At 44.4% G+C, this 25,345-nt stretch overlaps 1 protein-coding gene across 1 annotated transcript in view; it reads left to right on the forward strand.

Moving 5' to 3' along the window:
• The first annotated feature begins 2,339 nt into the window (after positions 1 to 2,339).
• Positions 2,340 to 25,345, forward strand: part of LOC124720451 — a 381,758-nt gene continuing 358,752 nt past the window's right edge. The window contains exon 1 of the mRNA XM_047245803.1: positions 2,340 to 2,631. The gene's annotated coding sequence lies outside the window, so the exon portion shown is untranslated. The remainder of the gene's footprint in view (positions 2,632 to 25,345) is intronic.

Here is a 25,345-nt window from a genome sequence, read left to right on the forward strand (position 1 = left end):
ATCCCGGTCTCCTGTTTAAACTCCAAACCTACGCCCTTCCTATCAACTACATCCGCCTGGTGGCCTCCTTCCTCTCCCACCGCCCCTCCTATGTTACCGTCCATCATGCCAATTCCCACACCTTCTACCCCTCTGCAGGTGTGCCCAGGGCTCTGTCCTCTCCCCTCTCCTCTACCTCCTGTACACGGCAGATATGCCCCAACCCCCCCCCCTCCAGTACACCTCTTGCAATATGCTGATGACACCGCATTCCTCGCCCTCGCTCCTACCCTCCAACGGTCCCAACGCCTTCTCCAGAATGACCTTAACCTTTTTGCTGCATGGTGTAACCAATGGCTCCTGAAACTCAATCCTTCCAAGACCCAGGCAATCATCGTTGGTCGTACCACTCGCTCCTTCCGGCTCCTGGATTTCTCCCTTACTGTCTGCGCACGTCCTGTCCGCCTCACCCCCACCCTCACCTACCTTGGCCTCACCATTGACCGTCACCTCACCTGGATACCTCATCTCCGCTCCATCCAATCTTCAGCCCACAACCGCCTCCGTCTCCTCAAACTCCTCTCTGGCCGGACATGGGGGTTGCACCCCTCTACCATCCTCCACACCTACAAATCCTCCATCCGTCCCATCCTCTGTTATGCCAGTCCTGCCTGGATATCTGCCCCCCCCAAATTCTATCAGTCCCTCCAGATCCTTGAGCGTCATGCACTCCGCCTCGCCTTCCATATCCGCCTCCCGTCCCCCACACGGATCCTCTATGATCTCATTCCTTTCCCCCATCTGCTCCTATTCCTCGAACATATCCGCATCCTCTACACCTCCCGCCGTCTTGAACCCCCTCACCCCCTGGTTGCTCCTCTCCTCTCCCACCCCCGCCCCCTGCCACGTCTTCACTGTTGTGTCCCCCCTACCCTCCATCTCTACACCCTTCACCTCCTTTCCCAAGGTGGCTTCCGTCAACTCCCCCTCCCGGATGATGCCCTCTCTCCCTCCATTTATCCTTCCTACCAACTCTGATCCTCAATCCCCCTCCTTTCCTCTGTCCTTTCCCTGGGCTCCCTCTTCCCCCCCCCCCCCTTCCGTCCTGTTTTCTCCCCACTAAACCTCTCCCTACCTCCCTTCTCCCCCCCAGTCCTTTTGTATTCCCCTCCTCTGTCTACCCCACTCCCTGTCGCGTCTGCCCCCCACCCCTCTTATGGGTCCTCATCCTCCTTCAGCTCCTTTCCCGGTTCCCTCCTTCGCTGTTACTCTCCTTTCCCCCTTTTTTGTTTTCCCATCTTCTGTCCAGTTTCCCCCCACCTGCTCTCGACTGTGGTGTCACATTTGCCAACTTTTTAGTGCAGTGGCCCAGTGACTATTCAGTGTTGTGTGTCTTTCTCGCGTTGCGAACAGAAACCATGCTGTCGCTAAGTGTGAATTTTATGTCCTTTGCGAACAGAATCCAGACTGTCACCGTGTTTTTTAATTGTCTCTTGTTTTCCCTGTCTGCTTCGTATGCATTTTTATTAGCGTCATCATCCCTGTGTTGTTGTTTTAAGTTCCACGATTTCTTTTCGCCTTGTTACTCTCTAAGTCTCCGATTTTATCGCCTGTTTTTTATTATCCGTTGTCTTGATCTTTGTCACAAAATCTGTCGGCTGAAGAGCGGCATACTAAGCTGCTGCCAGCCCGCCCCCTTCGGGGGGAATTGAAATTCAATAAAGAAAGAAAAAAAAAAAAAGCAAAGTCTTTAAGGGAGTCGCAATTTAGCTAATGTAATGATGCAATACCAACTGTTGTTGTTATTAGAAAACCACTTATGTGTGAACATCTTTCGAAAAAATACATCTCCTGTTAAAAGGATTCATCGGTGTGTTGGGAAATATCATTTTAACATTCTAGTTTTCATCACGTCCGAAATCCAGGCAAATCTGCAATATACGTCCTCTAATGGACTTTCTTGGTGGAGGAGATTCAACGGTTCAAAGGTAAATATTCCACTGCAAAAAGCACATGGCTTTTGTAGTACAAGGAATCTCTCATAATGAGAAGTATTTTAGATTAACATTAGAAAGTGCATGCAAAAAGCTTTCCTTCAAATTTGTGGATTGCAGAGAACACCAGCAAACAGTTTCAAAAATTTTGCTTATGCTTAGAGCATAATAACAGTTATTCCCAGCAGAGGTGGTTTGCAGTACCCAAGACGTTGCCGACGCCGAGAACTGACCGTGTCGTCGTTGTGTGCTTAATTTAAAGTGACCGCACAGATTGAATGATTGCAGTTACATTATTGCTTCGTCCGGCAACTGTTCGCACGCACCCTGTTGCCAACATGGTTGCCAACGTATCAGCGCACAACTCAGCGACAACGGATGAGCAAGATGGCGTATTTGTTTACTTATTTGTGTTAACTCTTGGGTTGGTATCGTAAGCTCCGTTCATTTTTCTTCGTATGTAATTTATTCGTCACGCCGTGAGTAGATAATACTTGCACCAACTGTAGGTCGTAAACTGTTGTACGAAACTTGGAACAAGGCACCGCTTTTTTCGAAGATTATGTGGACGCTGGTTGTGACTGATTATGCAAGAAGATAACTCAACTCAACTCTGCATCTTCAGGATTTGTGTCACAGGCTGTCTATTTAGCGTACGGTGAGTATAGTCTTTATGTCATAGCCATAATCTCGTTGTACATGTGAGAACTTGTGTAATGTAGCTTCCATCCAATGAACTGTCTATTTTGAGTGAAGTTTTTAATACAATCGGAAACACTTTAGAAAGTGGTTCCACGTTGCTCCGACCTGTCGCTGTGTATAATTCTCTCAGCAATGTTTTGTTCAGCTGGGACATCCAACATCATAACATCTGTCATGAATATGAACATGGTAATAGAGAACCTAGACTCCTGGTTTTCTGACGTGATACAGTACTAATTTAGCTCCTCTAACTCTTAAAGCAAAGAACTACGTACAGATTGGAGGAATTGTCCAAGTTTTGAACTAATTGACGCCGTTCATCTGCCGCTCAAGCATTGTTCCTTATTCCAAAATTAACAAACGAGTGCCTTAAGAGTCTATTTGCATCTTGATGGTTCTCTCCTGTGTCGTCGTTAGATTCAAATTTTTTATATTTTTTACTGCACAGGCCATATAATTAAAAATACAAAGTAATGCAAACGATTAGGTACTAGATAAGTAACTTTCACGAGCACATACGCTCTGTGACTTACAACAAAAAATTACTTGTTTGTTTATAAGCAAATTCTTTGCAAGTTGTTCTCCCATAGGAAGAGAGCTAGTTCTTACATACATTTGATACGATTTGTTGATAACTACCTAACGTCTTAATCATTTGGCACAATTTTCCAGGAATTGTCCATATTCAAATTATTAAGTTTTACCGAAAAGTGTGATTTAAGAATGAGGCCTCCCAGGTCTTTGCCTTTTGAATGTATTTCCAATGACTCACTCAATAGTGTGCACGCAGCACAACATGGCCCATATCTAGGAGCGAAGGAATTGGTAGAAGTCGGATTACTTCGGACCAACACAAAATATATCCACCCGTTTCCAGAGATGGGTGCCAAACAACGCTCAGTGACAAACGTAATAGACACTGCCATTCAAGAGTTGTGGTTACTAGAGCATGGTTTCATATTGACTGATAAGATTATGCAGATATAAATTTAATCATTTGAACTGTACTTGCCTTTTAATTTATTTTGTAAGTTTACTATTTGTCAGTGTAAAAGTTATCTGGTGGCATTAGATTTCCAGCTGTTAGAAATAGTCATTGTCACATTTTATAATGTTATGAATGTTGAATGATTTATGTCATTTCAGGCTGTAGTTCCACTTCTGTGATGTGCATTTGTAAACTAGTACTTAAACAGTTTGTAATCAACTATTTTCAAAGGGCATTGCATCACAGTGCAGAATTTGTCTTTCTAATGTAACAACTAGGTTACATTTACATGACTGGCTTGGTGGTAAAGTGAAATGTAGCATCAAGTAATATTTTTACGAAAGAGGTACAATAATTTTTCCATACTTTATACAGAAAAAAGTTATGCATTGCATCTAACTACAACAGTTGCTATGGTCAATTTTTCATTTGTATCTTCAAACTTATGAGCAAAAAAAAAAAAAAAAAAAACAGGATGACATATCTTATTTGTCCTTCTGAACACGAATTTAGTTTGTATGTTGCAGCTTAGGTCTGTTTTAATCTGTTGGAGTTCATTTGAATTGATAGCGCAATTCTGTGTCATACTGATCATTGTCATACCAGGTTGTTTGGAAAGAAATCCAAATGGCTGTAGAAGAAACACATTTTTAAGGACATGTTGTAGGCCATATTTCTAAATGCATCAGTTACATTAACAACCTCCTTGTAGTGAAATCCTCTGGTTATTGCCAAGATAATACATACGACTGCTTTAACCTGTTAATCCCCAAATTGTTTTACGTTTAACTTTCTTGCTATAAATTAATGTTATCTTTTATGAACCATTTTAACAAAACCTCATCACATTTATTTGATTCCCCTCTTAGTTTAAAAGAATGGCTTGTCCTCATTTAACAATGTTGGGACTCGACATGAAGAATTTCAGTATTTAAAAAAAATTCAGTTTTTGATTATGCAGTTGATATTTCTAGTATTGTTGAACATAGAGCCATTTTAAAACCACAAAAAGCTTTTCACATAAATAATTTCACTTGTGTATATGTTACTTTCAAAATACAAAATTTGTCTACAATATCTCAAAAGATTCACGCATGATGTGACTGCATTTGCTGCAGTATTTTTGGGGTTGGATGCACAATTTTTCATTTGGCATCTTTGAGTATCCCTTTTACATATAAAGCGTCCCTGGGCGATTTAATGTCAGATGATACACATCAAGAGTGAATCTGTGACATCACTATTTCAAAGTTTGCTGAGCAAAATATATGTTGAAGCTCCACATGATACCCCTCCAAAACTACTATATTTTTATTTTCTGATGATTTGTTAAAATGCTGCAAACCTCTCTAAATCAGATTATTTGTGAAATCGCCATAACAAAAGGGAAAATTGCAGTAAAGAAACCAGAATTGATAGAGATCTGAATTTATTTTCAATAAATACTTTGTTCTCATTACTATGTGTCATGATTAATACATACATACATACTTCTAAGCTTTTTTTTTTAACCATGAGAATTTGTAACTTTTTGTGAATTTCAAAATTATATTTTGATAATATGAATAATCACAGGATGTTAACTGTCTTCAGAAATGATATAGTGGAAGGACTGCTGGGTCACCGAAAGTGTCAGATTCCATCCGTCTGTTTTGACCCATGACGTAAGGGTGTCGTGGTATGCGCCGTCATTACGACATGGAGTTGAGTTTGAGTTGGTTGTGTTTGCAGATGTCGCCTCCTTGTGTTTGATGGCGTCCCCCCCCCCCCCCCCCCCCACCCTCTCTCTCTCTCTCTCTCTCTCTCTCTCTCTCTCTCTCTCTCTCTCTCTCTCTCTCTCTCTCTCTGTGTGTGTGTGTGTGTGTGTGTGTGTGTGTGTGTGTGTGTGTGTGTGTGTGTGTGTGTGTGTGTGTGTTTGGGATGGCCGGCTGAAATTTGTTGGTGCTAAGTAATTGCTTTTTGGGTCTATTTTTCTCAAGTTGTAATGTTTTGTGTATTGAATGTGTTTTAATTTACATAGGGATGTATAAATTTTTGAGGTGGTGTGGTTTTGTTGGTCAATGGAAGTGACCGATTCCAATTTTTGTATTTTTATGTGTACGTATAGGTGTTTTGGTACAGTCAGCTGTGGTCAAGGGAAATGTCTGATTCCAATTTCCATAGTTTTTGCTGTAGGCGTTGGTGTTTTTGCTATAATCAGCTGCCATTTACCTGTATAGGTAAAGGGAAGTATCTGATTCCTGTAGATTTTGTAATTATTTTTTTGGTTCGTCGTCTTGTATGTTTTGGGATCATGGTGTGCTATTTTTTATTTTTATTTATTTTACTGTTATATTTAGGTTATCCCCACCCTAAAACCCCCAATATCCCTCGGTTGTCCCATTAGTTTGATTGTATTTTTTGGAGGAGGATGTTATTGTCTTATACGTATTTTTGTGGTTGTTGCCATGTGTATGTAGTGATATCATTGGCGGCATATTGGAGATGCTTAGAATGGCCGTTTCCACCATGTTGATGATGTCGGGTCGAAGCAGGCAGGTGGAATCGGACACTTCTGTATACCCGGACTGCTAACTGTCAGCTATGAAATTAATACATGAAATTCTTAAACTGTCAAAATATTTGTACATAAAGATGAAATATTCTGAATTTTTTTGGTTATTTAGAAGTTATTTTCTCCAAAACCACCATCCTAAAGGTTCTAAACATTTCATGGTACATTATAAACATGGTCATTTTTCTTCGGGCAACGCTTGTCTGCACAAAGTGTGAGAAATTTTTTAGGTAGACCTAGCTCTACTCTGAAAAAGTCATAAAGTCATGGACACTTAAAATCAGTGATCAGTTTAAGTATTTAAGTAAATGTCATGCAAAACTGTTCTTTCAGAACCAAAATAATTACTTTACAACATTATAAGTGAGTGGGAAAAAATTCATAATTTTGTTCGAAAGCATTTGATAAGAAAAACAAGATATAGGATATTTATATCCATTTTTCTTTTTAATGGTATTATTCCGAAATTATTATTGTCTTCTGTCATAATTTTACTTCTTCACGGCTTTCTATTAATTAAGATTGTCTACAATGTAACAATCAGCGACATAGTGTTAAAGAGTTCTTTTTCTTCATATGCTATTCATTGAACTTCTACAGCTGAGCGGAATTTGCACACAGACGAGGATGACCCAACAAGAGCAGTACTTGGGATATGGGAACTGCACACTGATCTTTTGATAATGGTCGTTTGAAAGCATCAGTAGGAGCATGAGATGTCAGAAATGGGATGGTTATATCTTGCAGCTCATGACAGACCCTTATTATCTGTTCCACCCACCACTGGTTGTCGTACACACAAGAAATGAAGTGGCTCACTACAAAGTCTACTAATGTATACTGTGGTCTCTGCATTTCACACACATTTCCTGGAGAACTGTTCTTGCAATGTATGTGCCACTCCAGGATGCAATCCAGTAGCAACTTGATTGAATGGCGACCACAAGCTTCATAGCAGACCATTCTTCTCTTTTTTTTTAAACGGAATTCCGTCAATGTACTTTCATTTAGCTTTCGGAACTTTGTTCCTTCATCAGTGAGGAGAGAGAGAGGAAGAAAGGGGAAGAAGGGAAAGTGGTTTCAGTTACTCACAACGCAGGTTATGAAGTAACAGGGAAAGGTAAACCGGGAGGGTAGCAAGGATGGAGGCATGGTTGTCAGAGGGAAGCCAAAGATATTCCACTGTAAGTACTGTGCCAGATTCAAACCAAATACTATATACCTCTTTACTTCTGTATGCATCCTCTTTGGTTTGAAGCTGGCACAGTATAGAATATCTTTGGCTTCCCTCTGACAACCATGCCTCCATCCTTGCTACCCTCCCGGTTTACCTTTCCCTGTTGCTTCATAACCTGGGTTGTGAGTAACTGAATCCACTTTCCCTTCTTCCCCTTTTTTCCCGTCTCTCCTCCCTGATGAAGGAACAAAGTTCCGAAAGCTAGGAATGTAAATTTTTTGTTTTGTGTATCTGTCGGCTGTACTGAGCTGAGGTAAGTACTGGCTAGCCCCTCTATCTCTTTGTTACTATTTGTTTCACATCTTTAAAATGAGATTTTCTATTAATCATTTATGTTTGTTACTAATGTTGATATAATGTTTGCAAATCCAATAGTATTATAACATCAACAGCTTCATGCTGGAGATTAAATCGAGCTGCAAGATGTTTACAGAGGCCTCCTACACTATCACATGCACTTTTTCCATGATCTATTGCTGAAAATATCCATTTTTTTTGTCTTAATTCCTGTACTGTGGTGTTGAAAAAGCTGATAAAGCTTTGAAATGAGACGCTGCACCATCAGTCACATACACATCTTTAGGTAATGCATGGCCTCTAGATGCTATGTCATTATCGTGCTGACAGCATAGCATGCATGTGCACTGTCACGAATGAGATCGCCACTGACAATAGCGAAACTGTCAATATTGATATGTGACGTGTGCCGGTGGTAACTTTGAATTTTGTTGTGCAAAGCAACAGAACAGTTCTCAGCAAAGTTGAGATGAGGAACTACTGTGTCAGTGTTCTGGGATGTGGCTGATTTTTACTTCTGCTGTGGCCTGTCTCTGAATCCACCAGATATGATGGTGAGCTATTCCTTTCATCACCCACTGCCTAACCTCTGTAACAAACTTCTCTGACTCTACTGTCTTCTCCACCAACTCTCCTCCCTCACACAATGCGTAAGTTCCTTCATTGTCAGTATCCTGAAGGACAATGCTTAAACAGTCATTACTTCAGTACCGGGACACATTGCACACTTCTACAGCCAACGTTTATCTTGTGGTGCTTGAGATATACACAAAAGCATCAGGTCCATCTCGGTGTACTTCTTTCCTGTGACACTGCTTATGGCGAAACAAATAAGTTTCAAATGTATGTAGTAAATACATGTGCATACTTCCTCCACAGGCCGACATTGGGTCAATGGAAGCGTCTGATTCCACCCGTCCGCTTTGACCCGTGACGTAAGGCTGTTGTGGCGTGTGACGTCACGACTGTGCGGAGTTTAGTTTGTGAGCGTGCCGTGTTTGTAAGTGTCATTTCATACGATTGATTGTGCTCTCTGGTGGTGTGTTTGTGTTGTGTGTTAAATGATGTTTTTGGTTTAGTTTGCATGTGTGGCGCGTTTATAGGTGGCGTATTGTTGCAGTCGATGGTTCTCTCTGGTGGTGTGTTTGTGGGTAGCGTGTTATGTGACGTATGGGGTTCATTTTCATGGTAGCAGTGCACTTGTGTGGTATCGGTGGTGGCTGTGCTTTCAGCGGAATATTTTTCAGTGAGTTAACGATTTTGGTTTTGTTATGTCGACGTTATTGTAGTTTTTTTCTGTTCGTCGTGTGTGAATTTTGGTAAATTGCTTTGTTTTTGTCTTTGGTGGGTATGGATATGACTGGCAAGGTCAACAGTTTTAGGTTGTCGGAGGGGGACAGTGCGTTGTCTCAAATGTTGGGTGTGTCGTGAAGAAATGAGGCTTGCTAAAGTTCCAGCATCTCGGACCAGGGATGGCTATATGTGGAGATGTCGTAAGGATAACAGGTCGAGGGAAGTGTTAGACTCCAATTTTGATTTTCTAGGGTTTTTTGTGGTAGGATTAAGTGTGGTGGTGGTGAAAGTTTAGAGATTTATAGTGCGGTATTGGTTGTTCCAATGGATTTGGTGTGTAGTGGAACTTGGGAAGGTTGTGGGGTCTTGTTATTTTAGTGTTTTTCGTCATTTGGTATAGTGGCATGTGTTTATGTTTATCCCCGCCCAAAAACCCCCAATTTCCATCGCTTGTCCCATTAGTTTCATTATATTTTTCGAGGAATATCTGTTTGGTGGTTTTTCAATCTATTTTCGTGTTTCTTGTCATATTTACACGATGATGTCATAGGAGCGGTATGGGAGTTGTGAATGGTCGTTTCTGCCATATCGGTGACGTCATTGGTCGAAGCAGAGGGATGGAACTGGACGCTTCTGTTATCCCTTGGCATTTTACCCAATTTGGTTGTAAGGAGTAGAATTTTGAGAGACCAATTTTTAAATTCATAGATATTAGGAGAAATGCTTCTTGTATTGATCTTGTCCTGTATCTTTTTATGCTTTTAACCTTTTTACCATTTTCGCTAATGAAATAACATCAGCTTGGTTAGGACTTTGCCTGCTGCGATCTTTTTCATCACTTAGATAATATTCGAGAGCAACAGTAAAGCATATCATCTTGCAATTGATGCCCACAATAAGGATACGGGCATGCCCAAAAACCTTTCTCATTCTGTATTTTATGAGCTTTTGAAATCAAGTAGTGTGAGGAAGGGGGTGTGTCTTTCTGCATCTGCTGCTTAGAGTAGCTACCTGGTATCAATGTTAGTAACTATACATTCTCAGTTTAGGTGGCTGCTGAGATAGCAGTATTTAATTTTTGAAACCACACATCACATTTTGTGCACATATCATGATATTCAGGTTCTGCACCAAGTGCATCTACATTATACCCTTTACAAAGGTTTGAATATGTTGGTTGTGTAAAACTTGTTTCAATTTCTTCCACTTATCTTTTTACATACTATTTTCTTCTTGTGTTTCTTAACTTTCCTGGGCATTAGCACTCTGTCTTCAGGCTACAAGTGGCCCATCAGGACCATCCGTCCGCCATGTCATCCTCAGTGAGGATGTGGATAGGAAGGACATGTGGTCTGCACACAGCTCTCCAGGTCGTTATGATGGTTTTCTTTGACCAGAGCCACTACTATTCGGTGGGGTAGCTTCTCAACTGGCAACACGAGGCTGAGTGCACCCCGAAAAACGGCAACAGCGCTTGGTGGCCCGGATGGTCATCCATCCAAGTTCCGGCCATGCCTTTCCTGGACATTTAAGGGGGGGGGGGGGATATAGTAGGGGCTACCACAGAAATGCTAACACTCAACGCATCAGCAGCTTCACACCCAGGAATATAAACATCTGCGCTCTCTACTTCAGTTTCACAATCTGGGTGATGGTGATTGTTCAGGTGTGTTGTCACTAAATTTCTTCTTGAAGTGAGTGTAGCAATTCCTGCGCAACAGATGTGATGCTGACACCTTTACGTGAGGACCGAGATGTTTCTGCAATACCTCTGATGAATTTGCAGCAACTGTGAAGTGGTTTCCACTTTTCTTAAACACCACCTTATTGTGGTTTTTTCATAATCCACACACCTCACTCTTTCACAGCTGTATTTCCTCACTGACATTGTATCTAATAAAAAGTTCAAACTGAACACACAACTTGATGCAGAATGGTTTATATGCAAATTCTCACTTGTTTTTAATGGAAGAGCATTGGAAACAGTGTTGTCAACATGCTTATTTTACACTAGAAATTCAGTGAAGGGAAATATGGGGAATGTTGAAAAATTTTAACACTCTACACTAAAAAATATTTCCCACTGTGTTTCAACAGACTACTGACACATTAACCAAACAATATTTTGTGTAATTCTCAAAAGTTTTTGGATGGGGGTTTTTGAGTAAATAATTCATAAAAACTGATAAAAATGCAACTGTTTACATTTTTAGTAATAAATATTTATGTAATAAATATTTACGTAATAAAGATAGTTTAAGAGGAGAAGATACTGTTTATAATTACATCAGTAGTATCTGGTAATATGACAGAGAATATAGCATATAGCATTCTGTGACTTTTTTTTCAAATTGGGGGCGGGCAAGTGGAAAGATTATCTTAAATTTCGTATTTTCGTCTTAAATTTGTAAGTGAAAGGAAGCCCATAAGTGTGTGGGAGTCAACTAAATGTAGACACACTAAGAGGGAGCTTTAATGCAAAACATCTGCCAGGTCTCCAGTACTTTTGGTTTATTAGTTACATTTTTATGTTCTCTGCTGTTTTAAGAGCTATTTACAAAATATATATTTTTCAAAGGGCTGTACCATTTATGAAAATTAAGATAAAACAAAAATAGGCCTACTGTATTTCGTAACACTTATGATGTAGAGGTCTAATATATATTTTTTTCGAGAGAAATTCGTTACCAAAAGTTGACATCACTTGTATGATTTGAGATGAAATCACCCCTTCCCATCGTACATGAAGCTTGGTAGCTTGTTCATTTGTGATGAAATGATGGATGTTGTAGTTCTTAGTGGTGAAGTTCGGTCATAAAGTCCTTTTCCAATTACATGACGGCTATATGTCTTGTTCAGTGTTTCATGGTTGTAAAATTTTTTCAATGACCTGGTTAATTATAAAGACATTATGTATTTACATGAGTCATTTCAATAGCTTTGGTAAACAGTTACCAGTACCACTTCTTTCCTCTAATCCCAATGGTATCATCCACGTATCTTTCTATTACAACAGCACCTGTAATATCTCGAGCACCAGATATTTACGTCTGAATCAACACCTTTTCATCATTTGTATCATCAAATTCGGTGGTACTGCTTGTATGTCACATAAGTTTCTTCTGACATAAGGTAGTCTGCTTCTTCTTATGAAGTTTCAAAAGTATTTCTGTTTTTTTTCCCCATCAGTATACTTTAACACATCTGGAAGTTATAAAAATATATTCAGTTTTAGAGTTACTCCTATGAGCATAAATTTATAACAACAGTTCCCAGTGTCCTCAATTGAGTTTATATTTTAATTATATAAATAATTAAGAGACTTAGTTATTTGTGTTAAAGAAGAGGAACAGAATGAAATGCTTACTGTACACTGGACACAAGCCAACTTAACTTCATTAGACACTTCCGATGAAATGAAGTAATTTAATAATTTCGTAGATGAGACTCACTTTTTACATTATTAGTGTAGCTGTCCACTGTCACTGACTTTTCCAGGCATGTAAGATTACAAAATTCATTGCCGTAACTAAAGGAAAAATAGCTGTCCTCAAATGAGGACACAGAACCTAATGGATTAAATACCTCTGACCCTGCCTTTTCGTTTCCTTGCGATTCACCAAAATTTCTATCTGCTGTGAGATCCCTTATGTGGGTCCCATTGCAAAATTTCCTTCATTTTAGTATCATTAACTGGAGATAATTGATCCTCTGTATAACACTGTGGTAAAGTTATTCCCTTGTGATTCATATGGTTTTGCATCATTTTTTTCTCAAACCAAACCCCCTGCAGGTCCGAGGGTTAGAATAGGCCCAAGGTATTTCTGCCTGCTGTAAGAGGCGACTAAAAGGCACGTCACACGTTTCGACCTCGATGTGATGGTCCCCTGTCGGGTTTGACCTCCACCTTTGTAAATTTTACCGAAGAGCCATTTGGGGAAGGGCGCCTTACACGGTGTATCGTGTCCGTCGTGCCTCGATATCTTTAGCCCACTTTCTCATCGTCGCACTGCAGTCCAGCTCATTCTCCGTCTCTCGGGCGAGGAGGACACCTTCCTGGGTCGGTTTTCCACAGTGCACTGTGCAGTGTCGCCTTTTGTGCCGACGATGTCCGTGGACTTCTTTGCACCTCGTATCCGGCACGGTAGCCAGTCCGTTGTGGTGGGGCCACCGTGTACCCTGTCGGTTGTAGCCCCCTGACCACACAGGCATCGCTCTTCTGATGCCTGTTCTGTTAACTCCCCACATATGCCAAGGAGAAGATGCCCATCACCCTGGGGCATCGGGACTCCCGGCAATGGCCGTCCTGCCAGGTGGCCTCTGCTGCGGCTGGGTGGTGCCCGTGGGGAGGGCCCTGGTCAGAGTGGGTGGCATCAGGGTGGATGACACGTGATGAAGCGTACCACGTCACCACTTGCTCGTGATCAAACACCAGCAGTCTCCAAGCGTTCTACGTGTCAGTGCAATGCAAGGAAGTATGACCCTAAATCGTTCCCCTCCCTAGGATCACCAGGCTAAGGGTGGCAGTAAACCTTATTCACCTCGGTACCTCGTGTGTACCAAAACTGGCGGGGACTCCTTTGTTTCGATGAAGCCACAGTTTTTTTGTAGAGCATTTAGAGGACAAGTTTGGGGAGGTGGAGGGCTTGTCCAAAATGCGATCTGGGTCACTCTTGATAAAAACAGCATCCTCTGCCCAGTCACGGATTTCGTGTGTGTGTAACTTGTTGGGGGATGTTTCTGTTACCATCGTGCCACATAAGAGTTTAAATACGGTCCAGGGTATTATCTTCCACAGGGACCTTCTTTTGCAGTATGAGGACGAGCTGTGCACCAGTTTAGAGGGGTGAGGTGTTCGTTCGTGTGGCGCACCCTTTGGAGTCCGAGGGATAATCGGGTTGCCACCCGGTGCCTCCGTCTCGGCCTTCGAGGGTGACACCTCACCCGCGAAGGTCGAGGTGACGGTCTACCACTGTGATGTCGAGCCGTGTACCCCTCCCCCACTGTGGTGCTTTAAGTGCCGGAAGTTCGGTCGCACGTCTTCCCGCTGTACTTACAGCGTCACATGTCGAGATTGTGGATGTCAGTCACATCCCAATAATCCGTGTGCCCCGCATTCCGTCTGTGTCATCTGTGGAGAGCATCATTCACCTTGCTCGCCAGACTGCAGGATTTTATAGAAAGAGAGGAAAATCGTGGAATATGAGACCCTGGACCCACTGACCTACACTGAGGCTAAGAGAGAAAAGAGCACCTACATCCTTTGGCTACGATCTCCTCATACGCCACCACTACGAGAACAATTGTTGCCCCGTCAGTTCCACGAATTCCAGTCGGCTCTCAGAGCCAGAAGGCTACACCTACCCCTAGATGGTGGGGGGCATCCCCTCCCCCCCTCCACATAACTTGGGAACACTGACCCCTAGCCATCAGGGACACAAGTCCCCACTTCACAGCCAGAGAAGCGTAAGTCCTCTTCGGCTCCTCTTGCCAGGAACGGGTCCCTCGGATCACTCCCTTCCCAGGTTTCTGCTAATGGGGAAGATGACGCCTTCCAGTGGCTGAAGTGCCCAAAAGCAGTTGGTCGTAGGGCTTCACGATCGTCCTCAGTCCCGTACACTGAATCTGTGAAGCCCTCCCGGCCAGAGAAACCCGAGGAGCAGCGAGAAAAGTCCAAAAAGAAGACCCCTAAGACTAAGGAAATTGCGGTGGCACCCACACCGCCGCTACCTTCTAGCACTGTGTCTGGTGATAAGGTGGAGATTCTGGCATCCACTGAGGGCCTAGATCTTGCCGGAGCCTCAGACACAATGTATATAGACTGCTCAGCCAATGAGTTGGTGGCAGCAAGTGACCCTGAGGTCATTGAATGTTCCGTGCCTTCCCAGTTTCACAATGATGTCATCCTCCGGTGGAATTGCGTCACTTTTTTCCACCGCCTTTCTGAGCTACAGCAACTGTTAAGCTTCACATGTGATTTCTGCATAGCCGTCCAGGAAACCTGTTTCCCGGCAATGCAGACCTCTGCCCTCTGCAGCTATAGTGGATATTACAGGAACCCTAGCGACTATAAGAGTGTCAGGTGGAGTTTGTGTTTATGTCCTAAACTAAGTCTGTAGTGAAACTGTGCCCTTCAAACCCTTCTTGAAGCTGTGGCTGTCGGAATAAGGACGACACAGGAAATAACTGTCAGCAATATGCAGGGTGTTACAAAAAGGTACGGCCAAACTTTCAGGAAACATTCCTCACACACAAATAAAGAAAAGATGTTATGTGGACATGTGTCCGGAAATGCTTAATTTCCGTGTTTGAGCTCATTTTAGTTTCGTCAGTATGTACTCTACTTCCTCGATTCATCGCCATGATTTCATACGGAATACTCTACCTGTGCTGCTAGAACATGTGCCTTTACAAGTACGACACAACATGTGGTTCCTGCTCGATGGAGCTCCTGCACATTTCAGTCGAAGTGTTCGTACGCTTCTCAACAACAGATTCTGTGACCGACGGAGTGGTAGAGGCGGACCAATTCTGTGGCCTCCGGGCTCTCCTGACCTCAACCCTCTCGACTTTCATTTATGGGGGCATTTGAAAGCTCTTGTCTACGCAACCCCGGTACCAAATGTAGAGACTCTTTGTGCTCGTATTGTGGACGGATGTGATACAATACGCCATTCTCCAGGGCTGCATCAGCGCATCAGGGATTCCGTGCGACGGAGGGTGGATGCACGTATCCTCGCTAACGGAGGACATTTTGAACATTTCCTGTAACAAAGTGTTTGAAGTCACGCTGGTACGATCTGTTGCTGTGTGTTTCCATTCCATGATTAATGTGATTTGAAGAGACGTAATAAAATGAGCTCTAACATGGAAAGTAAGCATTTCCGGACACATGTCCACATAACATATTTTCTTTCTTTGTGTGTGAGGAATGTTTCCTGAAAGTTTGGCCGTACCTTTTTGTAATACCCTGTATATCTTCCTCCAAATGGTGGAGTACCCCTGAATGTGTTAGCTCACTGGTTGATCAACTTTCCTATTTTTGGGACATTTTAACGCCCATAACCCCTTTGTGGTGTAGCACTGTGCTTACTGGCCGAGGCAGAAATGTCAAAAATTTACTGTCACAACTTGACCTCTGCCTCTTAAATACTGGAGCCGCCACATATTTCACTGTGGCTCGTGGTAGTTACTCGGCCATTGACTTGTCCATTTGCAGCCCAGGACGTCTCCCATCTATCCACTGGAGAGCACATGACCACCTGTGTGGTGGTGACCACTTCCACATTTTCCTGTCACTGCCCCGGCGTCAGGCCCACGGACGCCTATCCAGATGGGCTTTAAACGAGGCAGACTGGGAAACTTTCACCTCTGTGGTCACCGTTGACTCTCCCCCACACAGTAACATCGATGTGACGGTCGAGCAGGTGACTACAACAATCATTACTGCGGCAGAAAACGTGACCCCTCACTTTTTAGGGTGCCTCCGGCGAAAGGCGGTCCCTCGGTGGTTGCCGGATGTCGCTGAGGCAATTGAGGAGAGTCGGCGAGCTCTACGGCGGCATGAGCGGCACCCTTCCCTGGAGCACCTCGTAGCCTTTAAACAGCTCCGTGCCTGCGTTCGCCAGCTTATAAAAAGACGGAAGCGGGAGAGATAAATCTCAACCATTGGGTGCCGTACGTCACCTCCCCAAGTCTGGACGACCGTCAGATGTCTTTTAGGGTACCGGACCCCAACAGGTGTACCTGACATTAACATCAATGGTGTGTTATCTACCGATGCAAATGCAATTGCTGAGCACTATTCTCGAGCCTCTGTGTCAGAGAACTACCCCCCCCCCCCCCCCCCCCCCCCCCCCAGCCTTTCGTACCCTTAAACAGCGGGTGGAAAGGAAAGTCCTCTTGTTCACTACATGCCACAGTGAACCCTGTCACACCCCATTAACTTAGTAGGAGATCCTCAGTGCCCTTGCACATTGCCCCGACACAGCTGCTGGGCCAGATCGGATCCACAGTCAGATGACAACAAGCGACGTCTCCTTATCATATTTGACCGGATCTGGTGCAGTGATGTCTTTCCATCACAATGGTGGGAGAGCACCATCATTCTAGTGCTTAAACCTAGAGCACCACCATTCTAGTGCTTAAACCTGGTAAAAACCTGGTCGATGTGGATAGCTGTTGGCCCATCAGCCTCACAAACGTTCTGTGTAAGCTGCTGGAATGTATGGCGTGTCGGTGGTTGGGTTGGGTCCTGGAGTCACATGGCCTACTGGCTCCATGCCAGGTTTGCTCTACCACTGATAATCTTGGGTCCCTCAAGTCTGCCATCCGAATAGCCTTTTCCAGATGCAAACACCCTGTTGCCGTCTTTCTTTACTTACGAAAAGTGTATCACATGACCTGGCGACGTCATATCCTTGCCACATTAGACGGGTGGGGTCTCGGAGGCCCACTCCTGATTTTTGTCCACAATTTCCTGTTGCTTCATACTCTGTGCGTCCCAAGTTGGTGCCTCCCATAGTTTCCCCCCATATCCCGGAGAATGGGGGTCCCGCAGGACTTCGTATTGAGTGTATGTTTATTTTTAGTGGCCATTAATGGTGTAGCAGCAGCTGTAGGGCAGTCCATCTCACCTTCTCTGTATGCAGACGACTTCTGCATTTCGTACTGCTCCACCGGGACTGGTGTTGCTGAGCTTCAATGAGGTCAATTCTTCGGGAATACATAATTTAAAAAAAGAAAACGGGAGGGGGGAGGGCATTTGGAAGGAGTGTCATCAGAGATGCTGGCAGTCGTGGGGAATTTTCTCGCAATGAGCCTAAACGTAAACGGTATGAGGCTAACGATTCAAAGGCGCCTCCCAGCTGCACCACAGTTCCTCGTGGTTTGACATACTGAAGACTGTCAGTCCTTTGCTACAATAAATCTGTTTATTATTCGGAAAGGTGTTGATGCATTTCCTGGCCCTTTAAAATCCTGCTCTCGTTTACACAGTGGCACTTTGCTTTTGGAGACTACTTCTCATTCTCAAGCACGACTGCTTCCAGCTTAACTCCTCCACAGATATCCTGTTCGTGTTGTGGCCCATCGAATGCTGAATTTGTCCCGTAGTATTATTTATGCTAGGCTGCTTGTTTGACTGAGGCAGAAATCCAAACGTAACTCTCTGATGAGGATATCGTAGCAGTCCATCAGGCGATGAAAAAGGTAGACGAATCGTCTCTTTTTTTCACTTTTGATAGAGTGGTGCTTCCGTCCATGATCAAAGCAGGCTATGAAGTTATCATAGTCTTACCGTACCTTCAGAGACCTATGTGCCGCTACCAGTGTCATTGTTACCACGTGCGAATATCCTGTTGACACCCGGCCAAATGTGTAACCTGTGGTAGGGCTGCTCACAAGAGCAATTGTCTGCCTCCTCCTTCCCACTGTATCAATTTTCAGTGACGACCATACTGCCTCTTACCGAGATTGTCACTTATATCCCGACGAGTGGGCCGTCCACAAGGCCAGGTGACCTACCATCCGGCACTTGCTGTCCTTGTAACATCTCGCTCCATGACCGATGTGGCCACACAGACGTGTAACCTCAAATTCAGAACCGCGGTTATAAAATCACTCAGTGCCGTGTTGGCATCCCCGTCTACTCCTCCAGCTGTAAAATGAGCGACGAAAGTTTTGCCTCGTTCGGAGAAGTCACCTGCTACTCAACCAGCAGGCCAGGAAGGACGGAAGGAATACTCCTGCGAAGAGTTCTTACATCCCTCTAGCCACCAAACATGAGAGTCTTCCTCTGCCGACCGGAAGGACTCCGAGAAATCAAACAAAGGAAAACAGTCGTCTTCACCGACTCTGAGATCCTCGTCGACGGTGTCGCCACGTGATACCCTCGCCCGGCTGACCTCCGTGTCACCGGTGCGCACCGCCAACCGTTTTTCTGCCCTGGACTCCACGCACTGACAGCAGGGGATTGCCGACACCTTTGTAGATCTCGCGGAGCAGGGTTCTCCAGCCTCTGCGCCCTCTAGCAGTGTGTCTTCGAACACTGGTAGTCGGCAGCCACCGAGGTGACACTCCTTCTTTTTTTCCCTCCTCCCCTTTCTTCGTCATAACTCCCCTCCAATGGAACATTCGTAACCTTTGATCCAACAAAGAGGACTTACAGCTGCTATTGGAATTGCATTCTGGTCTTATGTCAAAGCGGTAGGTGGATCAAAACAAAATTTCCAGACACTCTGTGACCAAAATGGTACTGAAACAGAGAATGACAGACTAAAGGCCGAAATACTAAATGTCTGTTTCCAAAGCTGTTTCACAGAGGAACACTGCACTGTAGTTCCTTCTCTAGATTGTCGCACAGATGACAAAATGGTAGACATCGAAATAGACGACAGAGGGATAGAGAAACAATTAAAATCGCTCAAAAGAGGAAAGGCCGCTGGACCCGATGGGATACCAGTTCTATTTTACACAGAGTACGCGAAGGAACTTGCCCCCCTTCTTGCAGCGGTGTACCGTAGGTCTCTAGAAGAGTGAAGCGTTCCAAAGGATTGGAAAAGGGCACAGGTCATCCCCGTTTTCAAGAAGGGACGTCGAACAGATGTGCAGAACTATAGACCTATATCTCTAACGTCGATAAGTTGTAGAATTTTGGAACACGTATTATGTTCGAGTATAATGACTTTCCTGGAGACTAGAAATCTACTCTGTAGGAATCAGCATGGGTTTCGAAAAAGACGGTCGTGTGAAACCCAGCTCGCGCTGTTCGTCCACGAGACTCAGAGGGCCATAGACACGGGTTCCCAGGTAGATGCCGTGTTTCTTGACTTCCGCAAGGCGTTCGATACAGTTCCCCACAGTCGTTTAATGAACAAAGTAAGAGCATATGGACTATCAGACCAATTGTGTGATTGGATTGAGGAGTTCCTAGATAACAGAACGCAGCATGTCATTCTCAATGGAGAGAAGTCTTCCGAAGTAAGAGTGATTTCAGGTGTGCCACGGGGCAGTGTCATGGGACCGTTGCTGTTCACAATATACATAAATGACCTGGTGGATGACATCGGAAGTTCACTGAGGGTTTTTGCGGATGATGCTGTGGTATATCGAGAGGTTGTAACAATGGAAAATTGTACAGAAATGCAGGAGGATCTGCAGCGAATTGACGCACGGTGCAGGGAATGGCAATTGAATCTCAATGCAGACAAGTGTAATGTGCTGCGAATACATAGAAAGATAGATCCTTTATCATTTAGCTACAATATAACAGGTCAACAACTGGAAGCAGTTAATTCCATAAATTATCTGGGAGTAGGCATTAGGAGTGATTTAAAATGGAATGATCATATAAAGTTGATCGTCGGTAAAGCAGATGCCAGACTGATTCATTGGAAGAATCCTAAGGAAATGCAATCCGAAAACAAAGGAAGTAGGTTACAGTACGCTTCTTCTCCCACTGCTCGAATACTGCTCAGCAGTGTGGGATCCCTACCAGATAGGGTCGATAGAAGAGATAGAGAAGATCCGACGGAGAGCAGCGCGCTTCGTTACAGGATCATTTAGTAATCGTGAAAGCGTTACGGTGATGATAGATAAACTCCAGTGGAAGACTCTGCAGGAGAGACGCTCAGTAGCTCGGTACGGGCTTTTGTTAAAGTTTTGAGAACATACCTTCACCGAAGAGTCCAGCAGTATATTGCTCCCTCCTACGTATATCTCGCGAAGAGACCATGACGATAAAATCAGAGAGATTAGAGCCCACACAGAGGCATACCGACAATCCTTCTTTCCACGAACAATAAGAGACTGGAATAGAAGGGAGAACTGATAGAGGTACTCAAGGTACCTCCGCCACACACCGTCAGGTGGCTTGCGGAGTATGGATGTAGATGTAGATCCGCTTGTTCTCTGCCTCCAGGAAACAAAATTGAATCCTCATGACGGCTCTGAGCTCTCGCGTTTCTTCCCGGTTCGCTTTGACCTACACGCCCCTGAGGACAGCATTACATCTCATTTGGGAGTCGTGCAGCTCATCTGGAGTGACGTTCATTGTCAAACCGTCTCCTTGACTACCCGACTTCAAGCTGTTAGTCTGCATTTTCCTTCCTCGCTTGACCTTTTCTCTTTATACCGCCATTTAGTGTCACCGGGGCATACTTCCTCCAGGTTATTGAGCAACTCCCTCACCCTTTTCTGCTGCTCGGTGACTTCAATGCACACCGTCACCTTTGGGATTCTCCCAGAACCTGTCAGAGAGGTGCCCTCTTAGCTGACCTTCTCAATTAACTTAACCTCATCTGCTTCAGTGCAGGAGCATCAACATTCTGTTCAGACTCCGTGCATAGTATTCTCATTTGGACCTCTCCATTTGCACTGCCTAGTTTCCCCATTGTCTAGAGTGGTCCATTCTCTCTGAAACGTACTCGAGTGACCATTTCCTGTGTGCTATCTGTTTGCTGACTTCTACCCCACCTGCATGCACACCCAAATGGCAGCTTTCTAAGGTCGACTGGAGGCTTTACTCCTCGCTGGCGACTTTTGACAAACAGTTCCCCAGATGTGACAACTAGGTAGAATACCTCGTAAATGTTCTCTTTACCACCACAGAACATTAAATTCCTTGTTTTTCCTCTTTACCGTGCCGTGTCCCGGTCTCTCAGTGCACTGAGGCATGCTGTGACCCTTCGTGGACTGAGGCGTGCTGTGATGCAATTTGTGCACGGAGGCATCCTCTACACATTTTTGACCGTCATCCTACGATGGCTCTCAGGCACTGAGGTCCGTGCCCCAATTTCCGTCCTGACTGTGGCAGATAATGTCATAGTGGACCCTATTGCTTTCTCGAGCACCTCGGGCCACTATTTTGCGGAGATTCTGTGCTCCACTCACTCTCGTCCTGCCTTCCTCCATTGCAGACGACTGTAGGAGGCTCAGATGATACCCTGCTCTTCCTTGAATCATCAGTGCTAGAGTCCTGTCTTTACTATGAGGGAGCTAGATCTTGCTCTCACTTCATCCTGATCCTCTGTCCCACGGTTGGACGATGTTCGTATTCAGATGTTGCAGTACCTTTCTCTTGCAGACAATCACTTCCCCCTTCATATGTACAACCGCGTCTGGGCAGGGGGCACGTTTCCCAGATGTTGGCGTGAAGCCACTGTCGTACTCGTACCTAAGCCTGGTAAAGTCAAAGACCTTCCTTCTAGTTATCAGCCCACTTCCGTCACCAGCTGTGTCTGCAAAGTGACGGAACGTACGATTCGTGCCCGGCTGGTATGTTGGCTAGAGTCTCCCAATTTACAAATCGCTGCACAGTGTGGATTTAGAGTGCGCCATTCTGCAGTTTATCACCTCGTCAATTTGTCGACCCGTGTCGTGAATGGTTTTGTGCAGAAATATGAGACTGTGGGCGTGTTTTTCGGTTTGGAGAAAGCCTACAACAGCTGCTGGAGGACTGGTATCCTGCGTAATCTACTTGTGGGGCTTCTGGCCACCTGCCCTTTTTCCTTCAGGATTTTTTTTTTCGTCGGGCACCTTTATCCAGGAAAATGGTGTGCCTTAGGGTTCCGTCCTGAGTGTCGTTCACTGTCCTATCGCCACTAACCCCCGTAATAGCCTGTCTCCTATTTCCATTTTGTTGACGATTTTGCGTATCTATTCCAGTTCTCCACAGACTTGTGTCCTCGAGTGGCACCTTCGGCAATGTCTCGATCGTCGTTACTCGTAGAATATTGACAGTGGCTTTTGTTTTTCCACTGACAAAATCGTTTGTACGAATTTCTGGTGGCGCAATTGCTTTCTTGTATCGTCTTTACATCTTTGGCCTGTCGGTCTTTGTTTGTTGAAAGTACAAATTTCCTGGGGCGCGTGCTCGATAGGGAACTTTCTCGGTCCTCTCGTGTATCTTACCTGGCAGCACGCCGTATGCAGTGCCTCAGTGTCGTGCGTCATCAGTGGTACTTGCTTTGGAGCAGATCGATGAACCCCTCCGTTTGCACTGGTCCCTTGTCTGTTCGGAACTAGACTACGAGTGTTTGGTTTATGCGTCTGCACGTCTGTCCCTCTTACACCGTCTGAATACTATCCCGACATTGTGGCATCTGTTTGGCCACTGGCACGTTTTACACTAGACGGGTTGAAAAGCTGCCAAACTACTGCTGTCACTTTCTCCTGTGCCGATACGCGAGCCGTTTGTCTGTCGTGCCTGGTCACCCGTCCTACGCCTCCTCCTTCGGTGACTCTTTCGATTGCCAGCACGGGGCGTGTCCCTCGTCTCTGTTCCCTCCTGGAGTTCGCTTTCGGCTCTTGCTCCGGCGGCTTAACGTCAGCCTACCTGCAACTTTCTCGATGGGTGTGAACCCTTCACCACTTTGGCTTTGTGTGGCAGCCCACGTTCAGACTGACCTTCATACGGAACTTCGTGATTGTACCTTAGTACAGTGGGTCCAGGAAAGCTGTCACTTGCTCACTCACACTTGATGGAACCACTGTGGCGTTTATGTGGGTCTCTCGTCACATTGGTCTGACGACGAGAAATGAGCCCGCTGCCGAGGCTGCAGTCCTCGTACCTCCGCCCGCTAGTTCTTACATTCCCTCCGATGATCTGTGTTGCCGTCTGTCAGCAGACGGTGTCATTTTGGCATCGCCACAGGTCTTCCCTTCGTGGGAACAAGCTCCGGGGAATTAAACTTCTCCCAGCGGCTCGGACGAATTCCTGTCGGCCCTCTCGCCGCGAGATCATTTTAACTAGGTTGCATACTGGGCACTGTCTTTTTAGCCATCGCCATTTGTTAAGTTGAGGTCCCCCACCACTTTGTGCACATTGTGCTCAACTTATGATTCGCCATTTCCTTACGGAATGACCGCAGCTCGTGGTCTCGCAGTCGGGTTCTCGCTTCCCGAGCACGGGGTCCCGGGTTCGATTCCCGGCGGGATAAGTGATTTTCACCTGCCTCGAAATGACTGGGTGTTTGTGTTGTCCTCATCATTTAATCATCATTCGTGAAAGTGGCAAGATTGGACCGAGCAAAGGTTGGGCATTTGTACGGGCACTGATAACAACGGGGTTGAGCACCCAACAAAAGAAATCATCATCGTCCTGATGGATTGCCCCCTTTTTTTTTTTTTTTTTTAACCGCTTATGTTTTCATTTATGTTTGCTGCCTAAGCTATCAGCTGTTTTAGCAACCCTGATGTGTGGGCTGTCGATCATGTTGTACTTATTAACCGTTGTAGTAATATGGTGAAGGACATTTAAACTTTAGTTCAGGACTTCTGTTTTTTTATGATGTATTTCATGGACCTTTCTCCAAGTCCTTTTATTTAACTGCCTGTGTTTCCATCTAATAGGCTTAACGTGTAGTCATTTTTAACTTCTTTTTTGTCTTTGTGTTCTATGGTTCTGACAAGGGCGCATTATGATCCTAGCTGTTTTTGTGCCCTAAAAGGAAATAAAGTAGAGCAAATGGGATGTGTCACATACTGACTCAGATTTCACATTTCCGAGAATCACAGATTCTCTAGAAATCGACTAAAGTGCGCATCATTTATGACAGCAGCCGAGTTTAGGTTCGTTCTGCGAATCTGACGTCACAAAACACAGTCAGCCAATGAACAGAGAACGACGTTGCCAGAGCTCGACTGCAGTGGAGTCATAAATAAAGTAATTGAACAAAAGCAATGTCTTGATAGCAGACTTTCTTTTATAGAAAGTTTGGGAAAAGCATTCTTTATACCAATTGCTTCATATTCTATTAATTAATTAAACCAAACAAGCAATAAGCCTCCTAATTCAGGCGATAGCAAGGCAAGGTGTTTGTATCATTCTCACTAACCGCTTTTTCGCAATAAAGAACAGCGGTAACTGTTTATTTCCTATTGTACTTTGACGAAACGTGAGTAATTCATAGTCATACCAAGTGTTTGTCGGGATTTCGCGTTATATTTTAGTGTCCTCCGGGACACGTATTGATTAACGAGCTGCGTTAGCGTAATGGTTAAAGTGTATACCTGCTAAGCGAAAGGTTCTGAGTTCGAACCTTGTTCGGTGCTAATAATTTTCTTTATTTTACTTCATGAATGTTATTAGTTTGAACGTAATTTTTTGAAATTTCTAGTGGCAACTAAAATCGACCATATGGAAAGTGTACGCTATGGACTTTTACCTCTGCAAACTCTTCAAAATTTCGTGCAGTGGTTTACTACATCTAATGCTGCACAATAACTGCATTGAACATCGAAACAAAATTAAGTCATTTATGGGGGAAAGGTATCAGTCAAGAAGATGTGTAAAAAATCAA

The sequence above is a fragment of the Schistocerca piceifrons genome, chromosome 11 (assembly GCF_021461385.2).
Source record: "Schistocerca piceifrons isolate TAMUIC-IGC-003096 chromosome 11, iqSchPice1.1, whole genome shotgun sequence".
NCBI lineage: Eukaryota > Metazoa > Arthropoda > Insecta > Orthoptera > Acrididae > Schistocerca > Schistocerca piceifrons.